The sequence below is a fragment of the Sorex fumeus genome, unplaced genomic scaffold (assembly GCF_029834395.1).
Source record: "Sorex fumeus unplaced genomic scaffold, SorFum_2.1 ptg000013l, whole genome shotgun sequence".
In the NCBI taxonomy this organism is placed as follows: domain Eukaryota; kingdom Metazoa; phylum Chordata; class Mammalia; order Eulipotyphla; family Soricidae; genus Sorex; species Sorex fumeus.
Genome location: NW_026606070.1, coordinates 27,786,434 through 27,801,551, shown reverse-complemented (window position 1 = coordinate 27,801,551; position 15,118 = coordinate 27,786,434). Strand labels below are relative to the sequence as shown.

At 40.0% G+C, this 15,118-nt stretch overlaps 1 protein-coding gene and 1 pseudogene across 1 annotated transcript in view; one reads left to right on the top strand and one right to left on the bottom strand.

Moving 5' to 3' along the window:
- The window catches only part of PPAT (phosphoribosyl pyrophosphate amidotransferase), a 45,044-nt gene that overhangs the window by 26,158 nt on the left and 3,768 nt on the right, over window positions 1–15,118 (bottom strand). The gene's annotated exons all lie outside the window — the stretch shown is intronic.
- Window positions 1,060–1,172, top strand: LOC130020824 (uncharacterized; annotated as a pseudogene).

Here is a 15,118-nt window from a genome sequence, read left to right as displayed (position 1 = left end):
TCAAACATGAATCCAGAAGAATTCAATATGTCCACAGCTTGGGAGACAGCTTGATAACGATGAAGTTCTTCCATGATTTGGATGGGATCCTACCACCCGATTTACAGAGGAAGATGTAAATTGCAGGTGCTGGCAACGGTGAGCCAAAGTACAAACCCAGAGACCATTACAGGTAAAAAGGAAAAGTACTATTCTTTTACTTTTACCTCGCAAGCTGTATCGGTATGGAACCTGAGTTCGTATTATACACAGAACCTGAAACAGCAAGGTGCAGAAAAATAACTAGGTATAGTACTCTACACAAGGTAAGAGTAAAATTTAAAAAGTTAAATACTATGGGATTTTATATTTGTAACGTACAAACATAAAAATATGACACCACTATTGCCAGCTGCTCCATAAGTACATCTGTTATGCTTTTGGAAAGTGACTTGGGTTCTGAAAATACTTAGTTTTATGAGGCAAACAAACAAAAAACCACTACTACTCAACTTTTGTTTACCCACAGCTCCAAACAAGACAGAAATTTCGGTTCCAGACTGATGTTCTCATTTTCCTACATTTGTAAATATAAAGCCTGAAGAGTTTCATAACTGATAAGTATGTCTTCACTGCTTATTTGGAAAAACAGCGCCTTTTAAACAAGTAAAACAGATTCATTAGATTGAAATCTTTTGGATGATTTAGATAATAAAACAAGGCCCTTGATTTCCTATGTTACAAATGCAACACTACTTACATGTCTGCAAGGCAACATACAACTACAGGTAACTAGCAGCACACATGAGATTGATTTCTCTGCAAGCCAGTTATAAATGTATTTTTAAGAGTAGAATTGTTCCACTGGAAGTATGTAACACTTACCCATGTACACTATGTCAAAGCATGAAGAGCTGCAGGCTGTCATATATCACCTCTAAAAGAGGAAGCCATGAATAAGTGTAACACCCAAAAGGAAACTGTTGAGTGTACACTAAATAAGGTTACCATATAAGAAGCGGTGCGAGGCAAAGACTTTAAGATTTGAGTAATCCAGTCTTGTTTAAAATTTAAAAATTCAGCCAAACAAGATCACTAACTGCAAGATATTGCAGAAGTGAGGGGAACTAGGTTTGCTAACACAACTGCAATGACAGAAACAGATTAACTTCATTTCTGGCCACAGTACATCTCCAAATTCCACAGTACTGAAATTTCAGTAAGTGTACATCATATTAGATGCGAAAGTAATACAGAAGCCAACTAAACTCAAACAAAAGCAATAACTCAGAAGGCTCAACTAGCTCTGAACAGTTTGGTAAATCTATGGTGAATCTATGGTGAGATATAACAATTTTCACAAATTTTCTTGTACAGATTGCTATGGTTTGTTCTAGGGCCACACCCACAGTTCTCAGGGGTTTACTTCTGGCTTTGCACTCATGCATCACTGAGAGTCCTCAAGGGATTATGGGATGCCAGGGTTCAAACCCAGGTTAGCCACGTGCAAACACCTGACCCACTGTACTACAGCTCCAGCTCAATTGAAATATTTTTCATAATTCTTTTAGCCATTTGGCTGTTACAAGCAATATAAACAAACTATTGTGTGCCTGCTAATGAGGCAGGCTTGGGGGGCAGTTGAGAAAATGGGGACAATGGTGGAGGGAAGGTCACTCAGGTGATAGGATTGTTGTTGGAACATCAAAAGCCCATAACAACTGCATTAGGAAAAACTTCGTAAGCCACAGTGTTTATTGTATTTTTTTGCCTTTTTGTCACACCCAGCAACGCTCATGGGTTGCTCCTGGCTCTACACTCAGGAATTACTCCTGAGTAAATTCATATGGTCCTCGCTGGAGGTGCTTGGGGACCATATGGGATGCTGAGGATTGAGCCTGGGTAGGCCGACTGCAAGACAAAAGCCCTACCTACCTGCTGTACTACTGCTCCAGCTCAATTTATTATTTTTTAAATTGTTCTAGTTTTCATTTTTCAATACTGTAATGCATAGACGATGGACCTGACCACAGTCCCACTAGCAGCGAATGAGGGTTTTCTTTCCACTGCTTACTCACCAATACTGATTTTTCTCAACTTTTTGATGTAGACCATTCTCATTGGTTTAAGAATGACACAAATGTATGACCTCCATTTCTTTGGGATGGGAGTGTCATGGGTGAGCTGGGTACTTCTCCCAAGGTCTCATTAGAATGAAATCAAAGTATCAGACAGGGATGTGATTTCTTCTGAATCTCTTCTGTGATGCTTTTCCAGTCTCTTGGGAACTGATAAAACTCAGTTCCTTGTAAACCACAGTGTTTAAATTTAAATTATTTAAGATGCAAATTATTGGGTCCCACCCAAAATCAGAAGCCCTGGCCCCAGTAATCTGTAAATCCAAAGTTGATTCTGATGCAGCCTCAAGTTTGAGAAGTGCTGTATAGGTATATATTGTATAGGTTAGTTACTAAGAAAGTGGAGAAGAATTCTAAAACAAACAATCTGTACAAGAAAATTTGTGAAAATTGTGCCTAATCACACATACTCAAGTTTGAAAAGAATGGAGGGGGAACTACTAGACCCCCAAGCAAAAGTTTAGTTGTCAAAAATCTTGCATGTCAGTCTTTAACTCCAAAGCTTCTGATAACCTGGAAAGTTTGTAATGGTTCATACTAATGAACAAGTCAGACCACCAAGTCCCCCATAATCATAGCAAACATCCTTTTGTGATGTATCACCTAAAACAAATGAAAAGCTTAATGGAAAAAAAGAAAAGCTGCTAGACCAGTAGTTGGTGAATAAGGAGGAAAAAACTAAGGAAGCTAGATTGAAATCTGCAGCTCAAATATGGTGTGATGACAGTTCTGGACTCCAAAGCAACGCCTCTTTTAAAGAATTGGGATGCAAAGGCTGGAGCAATAGTACATTGGAAGTGTGCTTGCCTTGCACACGACAGACCAGGGTTCAATCCCGAGAACCCCACATAGCCCACTTAGCACTGCTAGGAGTGAATCCTAAGCACGCCCAGGTGTGGCCTCAAAACATAAAAAAGAATTAGGATCTGATTAATATACTGTCTGGTAAGATAGAAAGATTTTCATTAAAAAAAAAAAAGAGCTTCCAGAAGACTGAAGTTAAACTACCTTTAGATAGTACATAAAAGATACATATTTAATGTAAAAGAAAAGACTGCCATGTTTTTATAATCATTCTAGAAACTGCTTCAAGTTTTCAAAGGAAAGTAAAAACTAAAGTTTATATACAGAAAGATCCCAGCAGCTAAATACATACAAAAATGAAGTTCAACAGGCAAGGATTTTTTTAGCCCACTTGAAAAATATCCCTACTCACATACAAACATTACTTCCTTTTTTTTGGGGGGGGGGGGGGAGTGGTATAAAGATACTAATATTTATCTGGGGGAGAGGGGATCTTAATGTTTTACACTTAAAAATAAAAATTTCACAGTGGGGCCATAGCAATAGCACAAGTGGGTACACTTGCCTCCCATAGAGCAGACCCAGGTTCAATCCCATATGGTCCTCTAAACCCAGCAGAAATAATTCTTGAGCAGAGCCAGGAGCCAGGCCTGAGCACAGCCAGGTGTGCCCCCCGCAACGTCCCTTCGAAAATCACAGGAAGATGGCATTTTCATGTAAAAAATAGGTCAAAGTTAACTCATTTTCATCTTACTTATGTTGAGGATAAAATATAATTGCAGTTGCTATAGGTCCTTATTAACACTGACAGTTTCACAACACTAATATGAAACTAATCTCCCACTAATCTTCCACTGCCCTGCCAGGATTTTCTTCCTATCTTAAATGTATGCTGCTTTCTCATTCCAAATTGCAACCATGGATCCTTGTGGATTCTGGCTCTAGTAAGTTTCCAATCCACAACTTCTTGTACACATGCAGGAGTAAGTTTAAGCACCTGCAGTTTGGTTTTGTTTGGGCACCACACCCAACAGAGTTCAGGGACTCTCAGCTCAATACTCCAGAGCTGCTCCTGGTAGTACTCAGGGGACCACACGTGGTTCCAGTGATCAAAGCACCTGTAGTTCAGCATGTCATGATGACTGACAGCACAGGCAGGTTTTAAAACCACAGTGAGGGTGTCATGTTTAGTAAAGAAGAAACTATTTGAGGGTAAAACATAAACTACAAGGGAAGTCCATCCAAGGGAGAAAATTACTTAATCCAACTCAACTATATTACCACTTCAAAAAATCCATGAGTCATGCGATTTATATGAAGTTAATGGGAAGAATGAGGTTTGTTTTTTTTTTTTTGCTTTATGGGTCACACCTGGCAATGCTCAGGGGTTACTCCTGGCTTTGCACTCTGGAATTACTCCTGGCGGTGCTCAGGGGACCATATGGGATGCTGGGAATTGAACCCGAGTAGGCCGCGTGCAAGGTAAACGCCCTACCCGCTGTGCTATCACTCCAGCCTTGAATGAGTACTTTTTAAGCTATGCCTATTGTAGCAAATACAAAATAAACAGTCTATAAATGGACAACTACTCCTCTGGTGACACTTCGAGTAAGGTAATATATAGAGCTGCGGACTGAATCCAGGGCATCCAACTGAGCCATAGCCCTAGTCCTAAGATACATTTCTTTTTCTCCCTGGTCTTAGAAGCACAGGCAACAGAAATAAAAGGAACGAGAAAGTTACCAAAGAAAATAAACTCTTCACCTAAAGAGAAATCTTTAGGTTCAATAACATAACTACTCATCTCTTCTTAAGTACTCATCTGTATCAGCTGCCATTCACATAAGACAGAACATCTCCGTATTTTGGTATTCTTGCAAGCCACTATTTTCTGGTATAGGATGGTAACATTTAGAACAGTGAGACAGAAACACCTGACTAAAAATGATTCTAAAGTCGTAAAGTACAATTACAAGTGGAGATCACGCTTACTTTCAACCTAAAATCTAAAACTATAGGAAGGAAAGATAACTGAAAAGACAAGTGTGCAGAGCTTCATATAAGCCAGGCCCAGGCTTCATCCCCAGCACCAGGTGGTCCTCTACTAACTGCTGGGAGCAACCCCCAAGCAACGTGCCAGGACCCCTTGAGAGCTGGTGGGTATGGCCCATAAACCAAGAAACAAAAACCCAAACAAAAAAAAAAAATCCAAATTCCCAGGCCACAGTGATAATAGAGCAGGTAAGATTGTTTCCCTAGCACACAGCCAACCGGGATTCGATTCTCGGCATCCTACATGGTCTCCTAAGCACCGCCAAGAGTAATTCCTGAGTGCAGAGGCAGGAATAACCCCTGAGCATCTCCAGGTGTGCCCCACCCATTCCAAATTCCACAATGACATTGGCTATTTTTCCAAAATTAAAATTAGCTATGTGATATCCAGCAGAGGGCAATATAGAGTATCTGTTGTTAGAGCTTCAGGTTTGTCAAACATTGTGCTCGCTCTAATTTGTTTAATAGAAAAAAAACAAACATCATCCTCCCGTTGTTCATCGATTTGCTCGAGCGGGCCCAGTAGCATCTCCAGTTTGAGACTTGTTGTTACTGTGCTTGGCATATTGAATATATGTGGGCGAGATACTCTCGGTAGCTTGCCAGGCTCTCCGAGAGGGGCGGAAGAATCGAACCCAGCTCAGCTGGGCAGGCTGTGCGCTAGGCAAATGCTCTACCACTGTGCTACTGCTCTACCGCTGTGCTATTGCTATTGCTCCAGCCTATATGTTGAATGTTGAAATAAAATGAAAAAAAAAAAAATGTTGAAATAAAAATTAAATAGCAAGGGCCAGGAAGACAGGAGAGTGGACAGGGAGTTTGCCTTGCACATTACCAACCTGGGTTCAATCCCTGGCACCCAAATGATCCCATGAGTTCACCAGTTGTTCTTCGATTTGCTCAGGCGGGCACCAGTAACGTCTCCATTGAGACTTGTTACTGTTTTTGGCATTTCGAATACGCTACGGGGAGCTTGCCAGGCCCTGCCGTGTGGGCAGGATACTCTCGAGTCAAATTCTGAGTCAAATTCAGCAAATGTCATGAACCTGTGGGAGTCGTAGACCTCCAATGAATTGTAGTCAGTCAGCCACAAGTACATGCAGCCTTGTAGAAGATGGAGCATCTCATACGTGCGTGTGTGCATATGTGTATATATATATACATATATATGTACACTTACATACACACCATGTATTTAGTAAATAGGGGCCTGCATACTAGGCAATACCCTGACAGGTCTAGGGGTGCTGGGGATCAAATGGGGATCGGAAATGTGCACGGCAAGCACCCTACCTACTGTACTATCGCTTCACCCCCAGCAGCAAGAGTTTACTGAACTAAATTTACTCAGAAAGACATGAAAGGAGAGAAAGAGAGGAACTGTGTGTTCAAGGGAAACCACAGACATAACGACCAAGGAAAGAGACATAGAGACAAACAAAATAGATAATGTATTCAAGGGAGAACAGTTTTGAAGAGCAAGCCAGAAAAAGGCATTTTGTGATAGATCGGAAGGGGGTGGGAGTGGTGGTAGGCACCTGCTTTGAGTGTGGTCCTGATTTCTGGCATGGTGTAGGGTACTCTAACCACTCTAGAAGTGACCTCTGAGAACAAAACCAGGTACAAGTCATGAACACCACCAGGTGTGACTCCCCAAAATGAAATGAACTTCAGTTTCATAATAGCTTAAGACTACAGTATACCCAGTTCGGATGAACACAAAAAACTGAATGCTCCCCTTTTCTTAAATGACAAAATTTGGGTTTCCCCCTCCACTATGACATCTTATTTTTTAACAATAATTACTTGAGATTTTTACATAATAACCTATTACCTGTGAGTTAAAAAAAAGAAGCATGAGCGCACGGAGGCATGTGTTTGGTGGCTGAGAAACACCTTCCCAGGCCAGCTGAGGTGAGGGATAAACAAAGGAATCAGGGAACGGAAGAACAAGGCTCCAGACTAGTTGGTAATGTGTCATTTATTTTTCATCCTCATCCTTACAGCTTCATTCTCCCTCTTCTCTCTTACAGCAGTTAGTTCTCCTCCCTCTTTCCCTCCTTACAGCACAGTTATATAGAAATCATGAAGGGTGGGGGTATACACAGGTGGGGTTGAACATTATCATAACAACAAACAGATGTAAAGTCCCTCCTTCAGGGGAAATTCTTCTAGGAGATTAACTCAAGGACAAAATCTCACCTGAGGGTTCAGCACTCTAGATTACTAGGAGATCTGTTCAAGGTTGAGATCCCATCACGTTGCTTTGTCCTTTCCTCAGCTAGTAATCCATTTAAGCAATTATAGCAAATGTACTTCTTACTACTATTTCTAGTCATTTTGTATAAACACACTGAGATATATTAAGCTTAAGCTTGGCTCTTCCTGGGACATCTCCCTATATATCCCAGACTACAGTCCTCAGGCCAGGTTAGCCTTTCCTAACCCAGCAGGGTCCTTATTCGGTTACTTCTTTTTAGGGTCAGGACAGAGTTTGTTCCATGGCTGTGCTTTTAACATTATTCTTAGCTTGCCCTTTTCGATGCTGGGGTACCTTACAACTTGCCCTGGGTCATCCTTGTCCCTTGCTGGGACCCTCCTTTCAGGGGTGTTAGGAAGTAAGGGCAATTTTAAGGCTTAAGTCAGGTAAATATGATAGATGCCCAGGAGCAAATATTATTCATACTCAATTAACTCCCATATTACAAAAGCATAGCATCACCTGTCTTCCTGTGTCTACACACACACACACAAAAAGCCCATTGCTAAACCATACAAAGGATATAAAAGAAAGAGAAAAACAATATGGGATTATTAGTGCCTAACAGAATTGGGTGTGCCTCAGGAGCACTACTGTGGGAATAACTCAATAAACCTAAACTCCCTAGGGGAGGATCAAGGATAACCCAATGTTATCCAACAATTGTCTATTACCGGTCCTCAAAGTGGGTCATGTGCCTGGGCCTAGAACTCATGGTTTCACTCACTTAAGCAAAATGCTGCAACTTCATATTCCACTGAAATAAAGTTTGAGCTCATAGTTTATGTTGGGCAGTTTATCTCTCTCCAATAAGCAATCACTGGGATAAGGGTGGGCAAAAGATCCAGGCAGAGGACGTGGTGGACATAGAATAAAGGTAACCAGAGGAACTCTTATAGTGTTGCAACAGTTGAACATATTGATCTTGGCGGCAGATACTTGAGCCGATGCATGTGATAAAATTATTGTAGTATTTAAAATGTACATGTAAGGGTCAGGAGACGATTCAAGGGACTGAAGAACATATTTTGCATGCAGAAAGCCCAAGTTCAATTTGTGATAGAATCTAGTAATCTGAGCACCATCTAGAGTTGATCACTGCTGGGGTAGCTCTTGTGCTCAGCCCCCAAATAAAAGCACATGCAAGTTTGTGCAGATACACACATCTGCACAAATAAGTACAAAAGGGAAGAGATTTGAATCAGAGTGATATAATGCATCAATGTCAATATGCTTGAATTGGGACAATAGGGACAGGAAGCCAAAGCAAACCTGAAGGTGCTTGCTTTGCAGGCAACAACCCTAGCTTTATTTCTTTAACCATATATCGTGCCCAAATCATTGCCAGGAACGATCCCTCTATGAACACAGAACCAGAAGCACTGAGCACAGCTGGGTATAGCCTAAAACCACAACAACAAATAAACAAAATTACTAGACTAAGGTCTTATGAATCGTGAGAAAATTGGACAAAATACATAGGGTTTGCTCTATTCTCATAACTGCATGTTGACTATAATTATCTCAGTAAATACTGCTAATTAAAAAAGCATGTTGGGGTGGCCAAAACAATAATAGTACAGCAGGTAGGGCCTCTACCTTGCATGTAACTGACTGGTATCCCATATGGTCCCCAAGCACTGCCAGGAGTAATTTCCTGAGTGCAGAGCCAGGAGTCACCCCTAAGCATTGCTGGGTGTGAACCAAAAATCAAATAATAATAATAAAGCATGTTAGGAGCTGGAGAGATAGTACAGTGGGTAGGGTACTTGCCTTGCATGCAGTCAACCCAGGTTTTCTGGGCATCCCATAAAGTCCCCAGAACACTGTTAAGAGTAATTCCTGAATGCAGAGCTAGGAGTTAACCCTGGACATTGCCAGGTGTGGCCCAAAACCAAAAATAAAATAAAACAAAAAAAAAACCAGCCTACTAGTTCTATATAGGTCTAGAAGAGAGTCTGTTATTTGGGATCTTGATACTGCTAGAAGTTAACTTTATCCCAGACTCATCATGCAAACATGTCCTTAGTAACAGAACCTAGTGCTACCCTGATATAAATCTGAATAACTACTGCTGTACCAATTTACCCTTACTCCCACTCTCCTCCATCCTTGCCATATCACTGTCTAGTTCTATTAATAACCATTATAAAAAATAGCACAAATACCTATATCAAATAATAAAGGTTCTCAGTGTGTAAGAAAGAAAGCTAGGATAAAAAATAATCACTATCATTATTTACTCAGTATCACTAGGTTTCAACAATCCAACATATGCATTGAATACACATTACAACCAAAATTACAGCTGACTTGTAAACATTATATATACTACATGCAGTACAATATTTAGGTGCTGCCATTACCAGACTGACCACCATTAGATCTTTAAAATGTTTTATCGCCTGGGGGCAAAGAGACAGGCCAAAAGGTTGAGTACATGCCTTGTATGCGCAAAAGCGTGAGTTAGGTGCACACTATTCCCATCCCCAAACAAGGCTGGTCTGTATGGCTGGGTGACACAGCACTGGGAGGTGTGGTCTCTAAAAAATGCACTTATTACCTATCTGCTGTAAAAATACAAATCTTACCTCTCATTTCTTTTATGGCAATGAGGCCTGTTCTCCTTTCGATCAAATAAGAAAACAAATGTAAGCTTCTTTCAGGCATTAAAATTTAACAAAAGACCTTACCAAATCAGTCTAAGAAACGCTACTATACTCTCAAATGGAGCACACTGCCTTGATTTCTAAACGGTGAATACTTACAAATTTTGAAAGATGGGGAATTTTACAAGGCCATTTTGAAAAACAGATAAGAAATGGCAAATGTATTTGGATTCAATGTCACATTTTTGGTGCTGGAATCTAGTCTTACTAGTTTTCCAACAAAACTCCCAATTGCAAAAGTAAACAAGAGTTTTTGGCAAACAAGAAATTTAAATTCCTATTCCCTTTGTTTGCCAAAAGAGGAAGATGAAAGCACAGCTACAGAAGAGGTTGAAGGTACCACAACACCACAAAACATAACTGAACCAGGTACTGGGTGCAAACTGCTGACTTTTAGTGTTTGTGTGATATATAAATTCTAACAAACGCCAATTTAAGTAGTTATAAGGAACAGCACACAGCACTATTATGTACAAATTCAAATGCCTCATTTTTATTCCTGAGCTGTTAGAGAATATGGCAGGGTTTCCGAGAAACAATGTCTATTCCTATGCCTTATCAAAAATAAAACAGTAAACACAAGGATAAAAAATATCACTATCATAATTACTCATATTTAAAATAATCACTGTCTTATTTACAACCCACATTCTTATAAATATTCAGGGAAATTACCTATTAATAAAAAGTAGCCAAATTATTCTGAGATTTCCTACATGTTTCAAAAATATTTTATTTGATCATGAACATATGAAATACATGACCCTTGCTCGAGCGGGGCCGCTGGAGCAATAGCACAGCGGGTAGGGCGTTCGCCTTACACGCGCCCCTCTCGGAGAGCCCGGCAAGCTACCGAGAGTATTCGATATGCCAGACACAGTAACATGACCCTTATACTGAAATTATAATTGTCAGTGCTTTATGTCAACATGGGTTGTTTGAAATCGATGATATTCAAATATAAGGTTTGAATAGCTGCAAATCGTATTTGTTTATAATCATATTCCTTTAAAAGTTACTTACAAATTATAACAGTGAGCAACCCACAGTGTTTACTTGTGTGGCAATGAGGTCAGAACACTCACACATGTAAGGTCTAATGAATAAATTAAATTCTTGAAGGAGCTACTAGAAATAAAAATATTTGAGGAAATTTCCAAAAGAAAGCAGTTTGAATAGACAGATCGAAAACACTGCCACCAAATACAAAACTTATGAATAGATTTACACAATAAAAATGGGTTGGAGAGAGAAAACAGCAGGTAGAGTGCTTGTCTCACACAGGGCTGACCCAAGTTCAATCCCAGGCATCCCATATGTGTCGTGTGTGTGTGTGTGTGTGTGTGTGTGTGTGTGTGTGTGTGTGTGTATGTCCCGTTTCCTCTCCCCCCCAACCATCAGTATTATTAGTAGTGATCCTTAAAGTGCAGAGCCAGGAATAATCTCTCAGCACCACCAGGTGTGGACAAAATATAAAAACAAATGTAACACTCAAAGAAAAATTGCATTTTATGAAGAAATTGACTACAATCTAAAAGAACAAACCCTTACAACTGCCAAATGGAAACATGGCAACCTTGGACTTACCCTTTAAGTACATCTTCTTTGCGTTTTAACTTATCAGGAAATAAAATCTAAGGGGATAGAGATACAGTATAGAAGATAAGGTACTAGCTTTTTTTTTTAACCCCCCTTAAGAAGTGGACCTACGTTTGATCCTCAACTCCACATTATGGACCCTCGACACCACCAGGAATGATCCCTGACCACAGAGCCAGGACTAAGCCCTAAGCATAGCCAGACTAAAATAAATAAATAAATGAAAAATCAAAGCAAATAGATAAGAAAAAGCTTCACACTACTATATGGTCAACTGACCCCCGCAAATTTTAATTGTACTTAAGAGTTTCCATGTCTTTCCAAACTCTGGGCTAAAATATTCTTAATTCTTTCACTCTTTCCTTACCTGTCCAGAAGCTCTAGTGTACTTGAATGTGAAGTCTAATATATTTAAAAAATTACTTATTCTTTTCCTCTGGTTCAATTTTTTTTTCTTTTTGGGTCACACAGGGGTTACTCCTGGCTCATGCGTGCAGGAATTACTCCTGGAGGTGCTTTGGGGGACCATATGGGATGCTGGAAATTGAACCCCAGCTGGCTGCATGCAGGGCAAATGCCCTACCCACTGTGCACTCCAGCCCGTCCCCCCCATTCAATTTTTTAAAGAATTATTTTGAATGTGATACCAGACTCACAAGAACTTTGTACATCAAGAGAAAAAGCACACAAGTAGGATAAGAAGCCTGAGAAATTCCAACTTTTCCCACTCTGAGGGAAGATTGCTTTTTCAAGGTAACAGAGATAATTATGCCTGTCCTTGACAAATCAGACCAAATATACTGTTTACAAACTGTGAGAACAGAAAATGCTGAGAAAGTACTTTTTCATAGCTTAGGAAGAGCAGGAAGTAACACTGAATAGAAAACGTGGAATTCCAGCGTTACAATTCTGCACAGCTACTTACCATGAAACAGTTTCCTAAGATTGCTACCAAAAGACTGAAATTTAAAAAACAAAGACAAAAAACTAATGTTTATAAATTTGGTTTAAAAGCAATTAGATATAACTGATATTTTAGCACTTTCACAAATAATCCAAATTCAGACACATTCTTATTATGTGAGCTCTAAATCCAAACCCACAACTTCCTGACCCATAGCCGGAAGAGACTACAAAAACAATGCAACGTAAGTAAGAGAACTTCTTTAACTTTTCCCACTAATGACAGTTTCTTGACCAAGAAATACCAGGCATATAGGTATTTAAATTATAAAAATCAAACATTTGCTAAAAATAAATCTTAAATTTATTTAAAGCAAAATATTATGAGATTTTTGTGACTTCTTCATTCAATAACACAATCAATCCTACATGGGGTTGCATCGCAGTTTATAAAGCTAGGGCATACATAGAAGAAAAATCCATTAATAATAAAAGCAAGGGATTAGAGAGGCCCAGAAGAAAGAGTGCCTGCCTCACATGTGTAAGGAACTGTGTTCCATCCCAGGCACCATATAATAATAATTATATATGGTTCTGGTTCAAAGCTGCTCAAAATACCAAAACTATAAAATATGGAGTAATTACTAAGGGCTTACTTAAATCATTAAAATTATCACTCCTAAACCACTGAATCTGTACTGTAGAGCTTATTTACTACTTTACAAGAAAAAGCACAAGACTAAGAATCAACCTTAACTCTAGTCTCTCTCTGACTCTAATTCAACAAAGAACTAATCACTTCACCTCTCTTGATCTCTAGAATAATCCCGTGTTAGCATGTTATGTATAACAGAATAACATATTATTTGGTCAATCTTAAAATTGACCAAATATGTTCTCAGTACACCTGGTTGAAGAGCTCATTTTATACCAAATTAATACACTCATGCAACCACCCCTCTTACCAAGACAATAATTCCAGCACCCTAGATGAACGCCATCCTTAAACACTCACAACTCTCCTAAAGGTCATAACTAGTCTGACATGTATCATCACAGATTAGTTCTGAAATAACACGTTTTCACTGTAGAACTGTAGCACTGTCCTCCCGTTGTTTATGAATTTGCTGGAGCGGTCCCAGTAACATCTTCATTGCGAGACTTGTTGTTACTGTGTTTGGCATATCAAATATATCACGGGGAGCTTGCCAGGCTCTCCTGTGTGGGCAGGATACTCTGAGTAGCTTGCTGGGCTCTCTGAGAGGGTCGGAGGAATTGAACCCGGCTTGGCCAGGCCGGTGCTTACAAGGCAAAATGCCCTACCGCTGTGCTATCACTCCTTTGTATTTTTTGAATGTCAGGCTTTCTTTCACTCAACCGTGAATGAGGCTCATCCATGACTGAATTTAAATTTAAGCAGATACCTAGATTGCTGTAAGATAGATTCAATCATAGAAATACCTGTCACATTATGTTCTTTATCTATTCCATTGATGGTACTATTTGCTCTCGAAGCTACTATAAAAATTCTTGTGGAGCTAGGGCTGTAGTTCAGTGAATGTTTTGCATGTGTGAGGCCCAGATTTTGAGCCCCAGAACAGCAACATTTTTTTTTGTTTAAAGCCAGTTTCTTTAACTTTCAGCACCGCAGAACAAGTGTGTGTGTATGTGTGATATACAATTTGGGATTGGGGGCAACACTGAACAGTGTTCAGATGCTACTCCTAGTTCACTATTCTCTGGGTTTGCTCTTGGTGGTCCTCCGCGGAGGAGGTGGGAGCGTGGGGGCCTGTGCCGTGCTTGGGAGCAAACTTTAGATTCCCACGCGCAAAGAGGGCACGCCAGTCCTTACATACAACAATGTGTTTAATCTCTACCACAATTCCATAAGGTATTTAGAGAAGGAAACAGAGACAGAGAGGTCTGAGCTCTAGAAAAGGCTGGCTACACGGCCTTTCTGAGAACAGGGACCACACCAGACCACACCACACCTGCGTGGTAGGTATAGTGTGCCCAGGAGGCTATCAGCATGCATATGGTAGGAGCTCAACAAATGTGTTCTAAGTAAAGGAACAGAATAAGAATCTACACAACATCATTCACAGCTCTAGTGAACTGAAATTCTTATTCTCCATTTTTTGTTCTGTTTTGGGAGTCACACCCAGGGATGCTCAGGGAGTACTCTTGGCAATGCTCAGGTGACCATACAGCATGTTAGGATTCAAACCCAGGATAGTAAAGGCAAGTGAACTGTCAGGTGTACTATCACTCAGACCCCTTATTCTCCATTTTTAGAAATACATTACAGGGGACTTGTCCAAACTCTGTCTTCTCTTAATGAACTACTAGTGGAAATCTATTGAAAAGATAAATTGCTGAAGCCAGAGAAATAGTACAGGGACTAAAGCACTTGCCTTGCTCATGACCAATCCCAGTCAATCCCCCGCACCACATTATGGTCCCCTGAGCACCACCAAGAGCGATCCCAGAGCCAGGAGCATGCCCTGAGCAGTTCTGGTTCAAAGCTGCTCAAAATACCAAAACTATAAAATACGGAGTAATGACTAAGGGTTTAATCCAATAAAATTATCACTCCTAAAACACTGAATTTGTACTATAGAGCTTTAAATATTTAAGCCTAACACAAAAGATGAGAAAACAGATTCAGAAGTTGGAGACTTGCCCCAAACCAAACTAATGTTACCAGGAAACGT